At 47.8% G+C, this 13468-nt stretch overlaps 1 pseudogene; it reads left to right on the top strand.

Annotated features, from left to right (window-relative positions):
• Positions 1 to 6453, top strand: part of LOC147108383 (zona pellucida sperm-binding protein 4-like) — a 44482-nt pseudogene extending 38029 nt beyond the window's left edge.
• Positions 6454 to 13468: the final 7015 nt, after the last annotated feature.

The following is a 13468-nucleotide window of genomic DNA, read 5'->3' as shown; positions in this document are numbered from 1 at the left end:
CGCGGCCTGACGAGTAGGAGTCAGAGTTCTTCTGAGCCACATCCAACGATCGCACTGTGTCCACAGCCTGTGTCAGGTCTAGGCCCGTTTTCTCTAGCAGTCTCTGCCGGACGTAATTAGAGCTAAGGCCTGCGATAACGGCATCCCGAATAAGCTCGTCTGTGTATACCGTGGCTTTCACGTCTTTGCATTTGCAGTCTTTGCCAAGCACTTTTAGGGTGACTAGAAAGTCCTCTAGCGACTCTCCGGGTCGCTGTGTGCAGGTAGCAAGCAGGTGCCTGGCGTACACCTCGTTGGTAGGCCGCTGATAGTGGGCCTTTAGAATGTTGCAGGCATCCAGGTAGGTGGTGGCGTCTTGGATGAGTGGAAAAACCCGGTGGCTTACCCGATTCTGCAGGATCCCGAGTTTCACATCTCCGGTGGCTTTAGAGGCTGTGACGGCTTCGGAGTTGGCCATAAAAAATTCCAAGCACTGGAACCAGTGTCCAAACCGTGCCGATGCATCCAAAGTACGCGGGTCCAAATCCAAGCGTTCCGGTTTCAAAAGTTGATCCATCGTTAAAAGTTTGCTAATAAAATTGATGTGCCTCAATAACTTCAAGACTCAAAGTTAACTGAATAAAACAAGGCTTTTATTAGCAAAGAAAGATGCCTGTGTCTTCACCTAGCGTTCTGCTGTTCTGCTGCAAGACAAGCCTGGGCTTGTCTTAAGTAGGGCCAGGTGTGGGCGGAGCCGACACATCCAATGGGGAGAAAGGGGGCGGTGCACTATATACAATACAAGGTAAAACACCGGAGCAGGCAATACAATATATGTAGTTAAATACAGAGTCTGATGAATGACATATTTCATCACAAAGGGGAAGTGCAACAAGACCTGGGTGTCCTTGTGCACCAGTCACAGAAGGTAAGCATGCAGGTGCAGCAGGCGGTTAAGAAGGCAAATGGTATGTTGGCCTTCATAGCGAGAGGATTTGAGTACAGGAGCAAGGATGTCTTGCTGCAGTTGTACAGGGCCTTGGTGAGACCACACCTTGAGTATTGTGTGCAGTTTTGGTCGCCTTATCTGAGGAAGGATGTTCTTGACATGGAGGGATTGCAGCGAAGATTCACCAGACTGATACCTGGTGCAAAGAAATATTTTTTATGTGGCTCAAAATGTAACGGAACAGTGTAACATTGTGTCCCACACCCATGTGCACACCCTTGTGCTACTAATCTTTCATCTTCCTTTTCCTACTACTCCTACGTAGTTCAACCCCTGTGGCTTCAGCAGAGGTAGAGGCAGCTGCTCACAACCCTGCTCTGACTGCTGAGGTACTCTTGGCCAATGTCCTCTAGATTTTGGAGTCCGTGAGGGCCCTGCCAAAGACTGCTCTACCTGCACCTGTGCAGGGGCAGACTCGGCCATCGGGATACGAGGCAGCATGTGGGGCACTGACTGAGGGTGGTGGGGGGGAGGTGCAATGGGTGAGGAGTGGACGTGCTTTGAGCAGAGTCCTCATTTCCTTGTCCCTTTTCTCCATCTTCCCTCTCATGGCCCACCTGTACTTCCCTGCTAGCAATGAGCCGGAGAGCACTTTACTGCTCATCAGTGAGGCGCTAAACAATGTATCCTCTAAGCTGCATGGCCATGCAGCTGTGTGCTGGTCCCACGCAGCCCAGGACCGGCTTTTCCAATGTGAAATTTAAGCGCATGCGTGAACCTTTGAATGGGCCGCGCAGCCCCTTAAAGGGGCCACACACCCAAAAAATTTAGAGGGAACTTTGATGCTGAACGGCCAAGGCTAAGTTTGATTAATCCTAGTTAAGGTGCCATTCAGAGAGTGTAAGCCATTGGTGAGATCCAGCATGCACGCGTTTGACTGCCACGTTTGATGCTCCATGTATGAGGCCACTCTTTCCATAGATGAAGCCACCATAGCTTAGGCTTGCGACACCAGGCAACTCATGCTTGAGACGGACACCTCCATTCTCTCGGCAAGTGTGTACAGTGTGGATGGAAATCCTCCAGAACCTCACAGGTTTTTTTGTTGCTGCTCCAGAATCATCCTCCTCATCGACGGCACCTGAGGTTCAGTATCTGCATCCAGCTGAGCAGAGCTAGCAGCGTCCTGCGCCCTCCGACGCGGACTTTCCACTGCTGTCCCTTTCTCCACCATCTGCTCTTGCTCATATGTAATGTGTGAGAGACCAGGTGACAACTCAACTACCTGTCTTACTGGTCCCACCAACATGTGTGTATCTGAGCTGGTGCATGGTGTGCATGAGTCCTGTGACGGTGCACCCTCAGAGTGAGTGACCTCCTCTGAGGAATCGTCCTCCTCCTCCTGGACCACCTCCTGCAGGACACTTGATGGGCCTGTGGGAGATTGAAGACATAAATTAGAACGGTCACGGTAAGAATAGTTTAAGTGATCATTATGCAAATGATCATATTTCACCAGGTGCTGACATCCAGTCAACAGGAGTGAGTTTTGTATGCCATGTGGCTGTGTGATATTTAATTCTGTTACCAGGTCTCTCCATCTCCGACTGCCAGGCATGCTGATGCTCGGCCTATCTCCAGAACATCCTCCTCTGCAGCTGTCAGTGTGGTGATGACTGGAGGGCCACCTCCGGGTCTCTGCCTCTCCCTGGTGTTCTCTGCTCTCTTCTCCTGCAAGAAGGGAAACAAGAGACTTTTGAGTGAGAGTCGTGGAATGTGTGGAACGGATGGATGGACATTTGTTGAGGGTGACTGTGAGAGTGAATGTTAGTAGTGGATGGTCAGATGGGGATGCGAGTATGTACATAGGCAGAGAGGGATGGATGCACCTGCAAGGTACATTGGAGTGAGGAGTGATGTGCAGGGGTAGGATTGGGAAGACAGAGTGCGGGGGTTGGGGTGACAGGCACATCAGGATGTCGTTGAATGTGCCAGAGTACTCACCTTTCATTAAAGTACATCTGGCAGTGTGTCTAGGAGCGTGGCACCACACTCCTGCTGCTGACCTCCTCTGCAATCTCCAGCCACACCTTCTTGGTCACTGAGGCTGGCTTCTTCCTCCCATCAGCAGGGAATAGTATCACCCTGCAGGCCCTTACACCTCACAGCATTAGGTCTAGCGATGCATCATTGAAGCGAGGCGCAGCCTTTGCACGTTGAGACTCCATTCTTTATTCCTTCCTCTGTTTCTCTCACCTCCACAATCCTTCAACTGTCATCTTTGCAGTGTTTCTTTAAATACCTCCACTGAAATAGTCCTATGTGTGTCATCATCATGCCCACTCGCGCTAATTAGTTGGGAAACCTGGAATCAGATGCAAATGCGGTGGCTGGGTTAAAATGCCACTGACAGACGTGCTGCAGTTACTTTTGGGTTTCCCATGTGCTACCGGCGATTGTTAGTGACTGACTAGCTGGTCTGGGTCATTGATGGGGCGTGGGGTCGGCTGTGATTCATTCCACTGGGCTTAGATAAAACTGTGCAGCCAGTGCCCTAGTGAGTAGGGAAATCATAGCGAGAAAAGCAGCAGAAAGCTTTGCAGTGTTACGTGGTCTAAGTGGATTAAACTCCAGCTGCCTCCTGTGCACACTTGGGTGGTCCCTAAAGCATGGATCTTTTCAAACTGCACCTAAGGATGTTACCAGAACTGAGAGAATGCAACCATCAGGAAAGATTGAGCAGGCTGGGGCTCTTTGGAAAAGAGATTAGGAGGAAACCTGATAGAGGTCTTCAAAATGATGAAGGGGATCGATAGGGTGGATGAGGAGAAACTGTTTCCACATGTGGGTGAGTCCAGAACAAGGGGGAGTAATATACAATGGCCAATAACAGATCAAATAAAGAATTTAGAAGGAATTTCTTTATACAGAGAGTGGTGAAAATGTGGAACTGGCTGCCACGTGGACTGGTTGAAGCAGAGAGCATTTAAGGGTGAGGTGAGAGTGACTGCCCTTGACATCAAGGCAGCATTTGACTGAGTGTGGCATCAAGGAGCCCTAGTAAAACTGAAGTCAATGGGAATCGGGGGGGAAAACTCTCCACTGGCTCCAGTCATACCTAGCACAAAGGAAGATGGTTGTGGTGGTTGGAGGTCAATCATCACAGCCCCAGGACATCGCTGCAGGAGTTCCTCAGGGCAGTGTCCTAGGCCCAACCATCTTCAGCTGCTTCATCAATGACCTTCCATCCATCATAAGGTCAAAAGTGGGGATGTTCGCTGATGATTGCAGTGTTCAGTTCCATTCGCAACTCCTTAATGAAGCAGTCCTTGCCTGCATGCAGCAAGACCTGGGCAACATTCAGGCTTGGCCTGATAAGTGGCAGGTAACATTCATACCACACAAGTGCCAGGCAATGACCATATCCAACAAGAGAGAGTCTAACCACTGCCCCTTGACATTCAACAGTGCAGTTCTGGTCACCACATTACAGGAAAGATGTGAGTGCACTAGAGAGGGTACACAGGAGATTTACAAGGATGTTGCTGGGAGTAGAGAATCTTAACTATGAGGAAAGATTGGATAGGCTGGGTCTGTGTTCTTTGGAACAGAGGAGGCTGAGGGGAGACCTAATTCAGGGGCGTGGATAGAAAGGACCTATTTTCCTTGGCAGAGGGGTCAAAAACTAGGGGGCACAGATTTAAAGTAAATGGTGGAAAGTTTTGAGGGGAAATGTCTTCACCCAGATGGTTGTGGGGGTCTGGAACTCACTGCCTGAAAGGGTGGTAGAGGCAGGAACCCTAACCACATTTAAAAAGTACTTGGATGTGCACTTGGGATTTTCTAACCTGCAGGTCTACGGACAAAGAGCTGGGAAGTGGGATTAGGCTGGATAGCTTTGTTGGCTGGCGTGGACATGATGGGCTGAAATGGACTCCTTCTGTGTTGTAACTTTCTATGATTCTGTGAGGGGACCAAAACTAGGTGTAGTACAGTCGATGCAGTCTAAACAATGACCTGCATAGTGACTGAACGTTGTCCTTTGACTTGTACTGAGTAGTTCTACGAATATAATCCAATACCGTGTTGCCTTTAGCTAAGTTTCTCTACATTGGTCCTGAAACTTTTCTCTCTCGACCTTTCAGTATTGTTACATGTAACCGTTACTATTGCACTACGAAAGCTGAATGTGACCCCAGCTTTAGAGTAATGGGGTGAACTAAATGGTACATTGTAGCCCAGGGGTGGGTGTAGATGGCTATTTTCTCATCGAAGGAATGGCTTGAACTCTAACCCTTGTCACCAATGCCAAACTAAGACCTTTTTTTAAATTAGATCAAATACTGACTGACCCTCCTGTTGCAGGTGCTCCCACTGACTGACCCTCCTGTTGCAGGTGCCCCTATGAGGGTGATGACTACCAGACCCTTCCACACCCGGTGGATGTGTTTGCCGGCCTGCAGTTCCCAACCCATCACAAGCGGTTTGAAGTGAAGACTTTTGTTTTCCTGGATGGAGATCCTGCTCAGCCCCTCACTGGACAGGTAACCAAACAGGTGTCTGAGCCAATGAAACCCTTTACTGGCTCCTTGTATCACAGCCTGGTTCATCTGTCTACATGAAGCTCACTCTAAACTTATTTCCCTTCTAGGTTTACTTGCACTGCAGTGCTGAGATTTGCTCCCCCTCTGCTCAGGATGACTGTACATCCAAACCTGGCCTAAGTGAGTCCCTGATTTAATGTCTTGCTGAACCAGGGATTTTGTTCTGATCCAGAATTTGTTTGTCAAAGCAAACTAATTTACTTGTGTTACAGTAATATCTGGCTGGTTCCCTGCAACTGGGGGTTTATCACTCTCCCTCCCAATATGAACAAACCTGCTCTCAATGGGAAGGACCCTTGTCTATAAATGGGAGCCACAACTCATGATGAGTATCTCCAGGGGTGACTATCTAGATAGTGTCTAGTTTTGTGCCCATCATTGGAAACATTGAACTGGAGGAGCAGATAGTGTAACGTGGGTTGGTCTCTGGCTATATAGCAGGTAACGTGTGATCTCCAGTGTCTAGTCAGGATTTTTCTTTCTCCTTGGAGATGATGCATGGGTGACCAGGTTGGAAAGTGGGTCAGGACAAAACTGTCTGCAAACAATGTCTCATTTCCCAATAGAGAGATGCAGGAGTACAGATGACCATGAGGGAACATTGGTGAGTGCTCCTGGTCCCATCATTTTCCTGGAATGTGAGATTCTTCTGTCTAAGAAGCTGCTTGAAGTGAATGATAAGTAGAGGCTCTTCAATAGGCCACTGTGAACACTTCTGAATATAATATCTTGTGTCTCTCAATAGACGCCGCTGGGTCTCCTTCTCGGTTTCTGCGTGGAGCAGCCATTGGCTTTATGGTGGTGGGTCTGTCCCTGTTGGTGGTGATGGCTGCAGTGTACAGGATGAATAAACCAAGAGCTGTCTCTTCCCAATGTAGTGAGATTGAACTGTAGACCTGAATCAGATGTACAGAAATGTGCCTTTTGGGTGTTGATGTGAATCATGAAATGGCTAGTAGTAAGCCCTAGTTACACTGGTAGTTAAAATTAAATCCCACTGCTGATGGGAGGGACAAGGTAGAAACTGAGGGAAGCTTTACTGTCAGACATGGTAACTATCTAACCCAGCACTCCTTGTGTCTAGTTAATGTTGATTGAGATTCTGCCACCCACCCACCCTGCCAACACCCGGGAAAAAAAACCTGCGCTTTGTTAGCTGATAAGGTGGGGGGGTTTTGGAAATCCTTTTGCTCAAGAATTTCCTGATTACAACGTGAATTAGTACCCCACACTGTTTTGGGCTGCCCTGCACTCTAAACTTCTAACCAATGTTTCTGTTTTTTGATTATTAGACCTTAGATTGACCTTTATATCCCGGGAAAGAATGTGTAGGAAACTTGGTTTGTTCTGTGCAAAAGTAGGAGTGTGGCACAGGATCAAGATGCCTTAAATTAAGACACCACCAAGGCTGCTGCAGTGGTGCCTCTGAGAAGCTTCACCTATCTTGTCTACAAGGGTAGTACTTACTTTCTCCTTTCTTATTTCTCCCCTTCTCCCTCCTTCCCTGCAGCTGCCTGTTTGCCATGTGCCTATGATGGACTGCAGGCTGAGTGCTTTTATGTCTAGTGTGCTAATTGTTTGGCATGGCACCTCAAGCGAACAGTTGAGGACTTTTTCTACAGATGCTCAGGTTCCTGCCTATAGGTCTAGCAGGCCTTTAATGGAACAGTATTTCTCTTTGGACTGGGTTGGGGATTGGCTAGCAAGAACTGAGCCATAGCTTCACTGATCTCATTAGACCCAACACCAATGTCAGGCTAGTCAGTGAATCAGTGCCCTGCATTGGGGGCCATGGCTGGCATGGACATGGATGATGGTGGCAATGTCTCCCCCACTGCCTACATGGCAGAACTGTCTAGGGCATCAATTGCAACCACACAACAGCCAGCCACCTTACCAGTTGAGTGTATGAAGGATATATGTCTCTCTTTGCCTTAAGGGCAAGTGTGATCGTAAAAATTAACAGGCATGTGGAGCTCACTGATGCCCATTTTTTATTCTGCCCTCTGGCTCCTGTTCTACTTGGGGAGGAGGGTGAGAACCATAGCCTGGAAGCTGAATCTAGAAGTTTAATGACTGATCTCCTCTCTGGCCCTGACAGTGAACAGAATGTAGAGTCTCATTCCTTCACTTTGTGAATTGTTCCACATTTTACAAATTCTTGCTTTGCCTCTCTCTTTTTCTTGATCCTTGTTCTGATTTCACAGTGAATTCACCCTCCTTCTCAGTTAATTTTTCAATCCATTAATCAAGGAGATACACCTCTGGTTCACCCCAGGGTCCTCTTGCCCTCACCACCCTGTGATCACCTCACATTTCAAACTTGATTAGCAACATTTTTAAAAACCTAAATGTGCACTAAAAAGTCTGCCCATGCTAGTACTGGTAAGAATGAACACCGCACATTCCTTGGGAGACGAAGTCCTGTCTTCACACTGAGGACACCCTCCATTATATTGTGTGGCATTACTACTGTGCTACATGGGATAGATTCCGAACAGATCTAGCAGCTCAAAACTGGGCAAACATGAAGCGCTGCGGGTCATCAGCAGAATTGTTTTCTACTACAATCTATATCCTCATGGCCTGGCATATCCCTCACTCTAACATTAACATCAAGCCAGGTGATGAGCCATGGTTCAATGAAGTGTAGAAGAGCATGCCAGGAGCAGCACCCAGGTGTACCTAAAAATGAGGTGCCAATCTGGGGAAGCTGCAACACAAGGCTACATGCATGCTAAAAAGTGGAAGCAGCATGCTATAGACAGAGCTAAGCGATCCCACGATCAACGGATCAGAGCAAAGTACTGCAGTCCTGACACATCCAGTCATGAATGGAGGTGGACAATTAAACAACTAATGGGAGGAGGAGGCTCCGTGAATATCCCCATCCTCAATAATGGCACAGACCAGCACGTGAGTGCAAAAGACAAGGCTAAAGCATTTGCAACCATCTTCAGCCAGAAATAGCGAGTGGATGATCCATCTCGGCTTCCTCCTACGGTCCCCACCATCACGGAAGCCAGTCTTCAGCCAATTTGATTCACTCCACGTGGTATCGAGAAACAGCTGAACGCTATGGGCCCCAGCTGTTGTGCTGAAGACTTGTGCTCCAGAACGAGACATGACTCTAACCAAGCTCTTCCAATAAAGCTACAACACCGGCATCTACTCGACACTGTGAAATATTGCCCAGGTAGGTCCTGTTCACAAAAAGCATGACAAATCCAATCTGGCCAATTACTGCCCCATCAGTCTACTCTCAATCATTAGTAAAGTGTCGTCAACAGTGCTATCAAGCGGCACTTACCAAAAATTTGCTCACCAATGCTCAGGTTGGGTTTCGCCTGGACCACTCGGCTCCAGACCTCATTACAGCACTGGTCCAAACATGGACAAAAGAGCTGAATTCCAGAGGTGCGGTGAGAGTAACTGCTCTTGACATCTAGGCAGCATTTGACTGAGTGTGACATCAAGAAGCCCTAGTAAAATTGAAGTCAAGTGGAGTCATAGGGAGAACTCTCAACTGGCTGGAGTCATACCTAATACATAGGAAGGTGGTTGTTGGAGGTCAATCATCTCTGCCCCAGGACATCGCTGCAGGAACTGCTCAGGGCAGTGACCTATTCCCAACCATCTTCAGCTGCTTCATCAATGACCTTCCCTCCATCATAATGTCAGAAGTGGGGATGTTGGCTGATGATTGCACAGTGTTCAGTTCCATTCGCAACTCGTCGGATAATGAACCAGTCCATGCCTGCATGCATCAAGACCTGGACGACATTCAGGCTTGGACTGATAAGTGGCAGGTAACATTCGCACCGCACAAGTGCCAGGCAATGACCATCGCCAACAAGACAGAGTCTAACCACTGCCCCTTGCCATTCAACAGCATTACCATCATCGAATCCCCCACCATCAGCATCTTGGGGATCACCATTGACCAGAAACTTAGCTGGACCAGCCACATAAATACTGTGGCTATAAGAGCAGGTCAGAGGCTGGGTATTCTGTGGCGAGTGTCTCGCCTCCTGACTTCCCAAAGTCTTTCCACCATCTACAAGGCACAAGTCAGGAGTTTGGTGGAATACACTCCACTTGCCTGGATGAGTGTAGTTCCATCAACACTCGAGAAGCTCAACACTATCCAGGACAAAGCAGCTCACTTAATTGGCGCCCCATCCACCATCTTAATTGTTCACTCCCTCCATCATTGGTGCACTGTGGCTGCAGTCTGTACCATCTATAAGATGCACTATAGCATCACGCCAAGGCTTCTTCGACAGCACCTCCCAAACCCACGACCTCTACCATCTCGAAGGACAAGAGCAGCAGGCACATGGGAACACCACCACGTCCAAGTTCCCCTTCAAGTCAAACACCATCCTGACTTGGAAATACATCGCATTTCCTTCATCATCGCTGGGTCAAAATCCTGGAACTCCCTCCCTAACAGCACTTTGGGAGTACCTTCACCACATGGACTGCAGCGGTTCAAGAAGGCGGTTCATCATCATCACCACCTTCTCAAGGGCAGTTAGGGATGGGCAATAAATTCTGGCCTTGCCAGCAATGCCCACACCCCAGGAATGAAAAAAAACCTTGTGCATTCTATAATGTTTACATTCTGCATTTAATTGTTGATTTATTGTTTTTGATCTGAGCTATATTAACCAATTTGTATATACAAAGACCAGGCATACATCAGAAGGATCCAAGGGGATGGATGGGAGGAATCATTGGAAGAACAATGGTCCTACTAGGGTGATTTCTCAATGGACTGATCTGTTGTCCAATTACTCGGTGTCTTGTCCCTTTTCAGGTGAACACCCCCTCCCACATTAGTTACACCATGAGGGATATAGGGGCAAAGGGATTTGGGGGCCTTATTTCACAAATCATAGTAGCACACAGGTTAATAAGGTCATAAAACATGCAACGCTCTGGGGTTAATTTCTAGAATAGAATTGAAAAGCAGAAATGTTACGTCAAATGTATAGTACCACTGTCGGAAGTGGCACCTTTCGGATGAGACGCTAAACCGAGGACCCGTCTGCTCTCTCAGGTGGATGTAAAAGATCCCATGGGCACTATTTCAAAGAAAATTATCTGCTCATTATCTAGACAGAGAAAATAGAGAGAAACTATTCCCATTGGTGTAAGGGTCGTGTACCAGAAGACACAGATTTAAGGTCATTGGCAGAAGATCCAAAGGGAACATGACGAAAACCTTTTTTACGCAGGGAGTGGTTATGATCGGGAATGCAGTGCCTGAGAGTGTGGTGGAGAGAGATTCAATCGAGGCTTTCAAAAGGGAACTGGATAAGTACTTGAAGGAAAAAAAATTTGCAGGGCTATGGGTCGTGTCTTACTAACCTGAGTGAATTGTTTGAGGAGGTAACAAGGTGGGTCGATGAGGGTCGTGCGTTTGATGTAGTCTTTCTGGATTTTAGCAAGGGTTTTGATAAGGTCCCACATGCCAGACTGGTCATGAAAGTAAAAGCCCATGGGATCCAAGGCAAAGTGGCAAGTTGGGCCCAAAATTGGCTCAGAGGCAGGAAACAAAGGGTAATGGTCGAAGGGTGTTTTTGTGACTGGAAGGCTGTGTCCAGTGGGGATCCGCAGGGCTCAGCACTGGGTCCTTTGCTTTTTGTGGTATATATCAATGATTTGGACTTGAATGTAGGAAGTATGATTAAGAAGTTTGCAGATAATAACAAAATTGGCCGTGTGGTTGAAAATGAAGAAGAAAGCTGTAGACTGCAGGAAGATATCAATGGACTGGTCGGTGGGCAGAACAGTGGCAAATGGAATTCAATCCAGAGAAGTGTGAGGTAATGCATTTGGGAGGGCTAACAAGGCAAGGGAATACACATTGAATGGTAGGACACTGAGAAGTGTAGAGGATCAGAGGGACCTTGGAGTGCATGTCCACAGATCCCTGAAGGTAGCAGAACAGGTAGATAAGATAAGGTGGTTAAGAAGGCATACAGGATACTTGCCTTTATTAGCCAAGGCATAGAATATAAGAGCAGGCAGGTTAATCTTGAACTGTATAAAACACTAGTTAGGCCGCAGCTAGAATACTGCATACAGTTCTGGTCACCACATTACAGGAAGGATGTGATTGCACTGGAGGGGATGCAGAGGAGATTTATGAGGATGTTGCCTGGGCTGGGGAGTTTTAGCTATGAGGAAAGATTGGTTAGGCTGGGTTTGTTTTCTTTGGAACAGAGGAGGCTGAAGGGAGACATAATTGAGGTGTATAACATTATGAGGGGCCTAGCTAGAGTGGATCGGAAGGCCCTATTTCCCTTAGCAGAGGGGTCAATAACCAGGGGGCACAGATTTAAAGTAATTGGTCGGAGGTTTAGAGGGGATTTGAGGAGACGTTTTTTCATGGGGGTCTGCAATTCACTGCCTGAAAGGATGGTAGAGGCAGAGACCCTCATCACATTTAAAAAGTACTTGGATATATGTGGTGTATGTAACCGTTCCACCTTTAAGAGAACTATTTTAAGAGATGCACTACTTTATCTTGGCTGCTGTATACTGTAATACCGGTGGTGACCACACCGGTATATAAGTGCTGTGTAATGATTTATTGGGCAGTTCAGCCCTGACCTTCGACTAGTAAAGACCTGTTAAAGTTATTCTTGTGGTCTGTGTGCAGTGATTCTTATTAACCATAACTGGAACACACAGACTTAACAGTGGCGACGATGACGATCTTACCCTGCGGCAGAGATATATCCAAGGCAGTTTAACGGGCGTCGAGAAGAGGCATCCGCCCTCATCATCCTGCTGAGAAAAGACTCGGGTCTGAAGAGCAAGGAAGAATCCTGACACGAAGCCTTCCATCAGCAACAGGCAGTGATCATCCCTTCTATCACGGTGGTGGGTAAGCCGATCAGCGACGAGCAGCAAGTCGGCCACGTTGGCTGTGAAGTAGGGGAGGGAAAAACGGAGGATATAAGGGCGGAGAACTCGACCACGGCCGGGGAAAAGAGCCGGACAGAAGTCGGGGCCAGAGGCGCTGAGACTGGGGCAGCGTAAGGCACGGGAGCCGCGGTGAATGCAAACGCAGCCGGTGTAAAAGACCGGGCTGCAAGCGGGCTGGGAGATGCAACAGCGTCGAGAGAGAGCTCGACCGTGACCGGGGAAAAAGGCCGGGCAGCTACCGAGGCCGCGAGGCGCGGGATAAAATAAAAAAAACAAAAAAACGCGGAGAACTCAGCCGCAGCCGGGGGAAAGGACTGGGCTGCAAGAGGGACTGGGAGGCACGATTTGAGAACCGCTGGGGAGGGCGAACGCAGCAATACGGCAATCGCCATTACAGCCAGTGGGGGAGAAAGGCAAACGCGGGAAGCCGCCATTTTCGTAGGCGGGGGAAGAAGACAAGCGCGGGAAACCGCCATTTTGAAAAAAAAAAAAAAATGTCTTTTTGTTTCTCAAGAAGATTGCGAGGATGCCTAAGCGTGGTAACATCAACGATTTCGATCCCGATGTTGAAGATTGGGCCACGTATGTAGAACGCATAGAGATTTATTGTAAGGCAAATAAAATATCAGATGAAGATAAAGCACTAACCTTACTAAACTCAATGGTGCGAAGACATACGAGCTATTGAAGCATCTTCTATCACCAGCTAAACCGGCGGATCAGGCTTTCGCTAATATTGTTGCTGTCCTGAGAAATCATTTGAACCCCACACCGCTGATGTTAGCAGAACGATTTAAATTTTATGCGAGAACGCAACTGAAAGAGGAAAGCAACGCGGAGTATTTAATTGAACTGCGTAAGCTAGCGAAATACTGTCAGTTTGGGGAAAGACTGACAGAGGCACTGAGAGACAAATTCGTGTGTGGATTGTCGAAAGAAGGAACACAAAAGCGGCTGCTTGAAGAGAATGATCTTACACTTGATAAGGCTGTCA

Source organism: Somniosus microcephalus, chromosome 13 (genome assembly GCF_052327205.1).
Source record: "Somniosus microcephalus isolate GS21.2 chromosome 13, FLI_Smic_1.0, whole genome shotgun sequence".
Taxonomy (NCBI): domain Eukaryota; kingdom Metazoa; phylum Chordata; class Chondrichthyes; order Squaliformes; family Somniosidae; genus Somniosus; species Somniosus microcephalus.
Note: the sequence above shows the minus strand (reverse complement) of the source record. Positions and strands in the feature narration are given on the sequence as shown.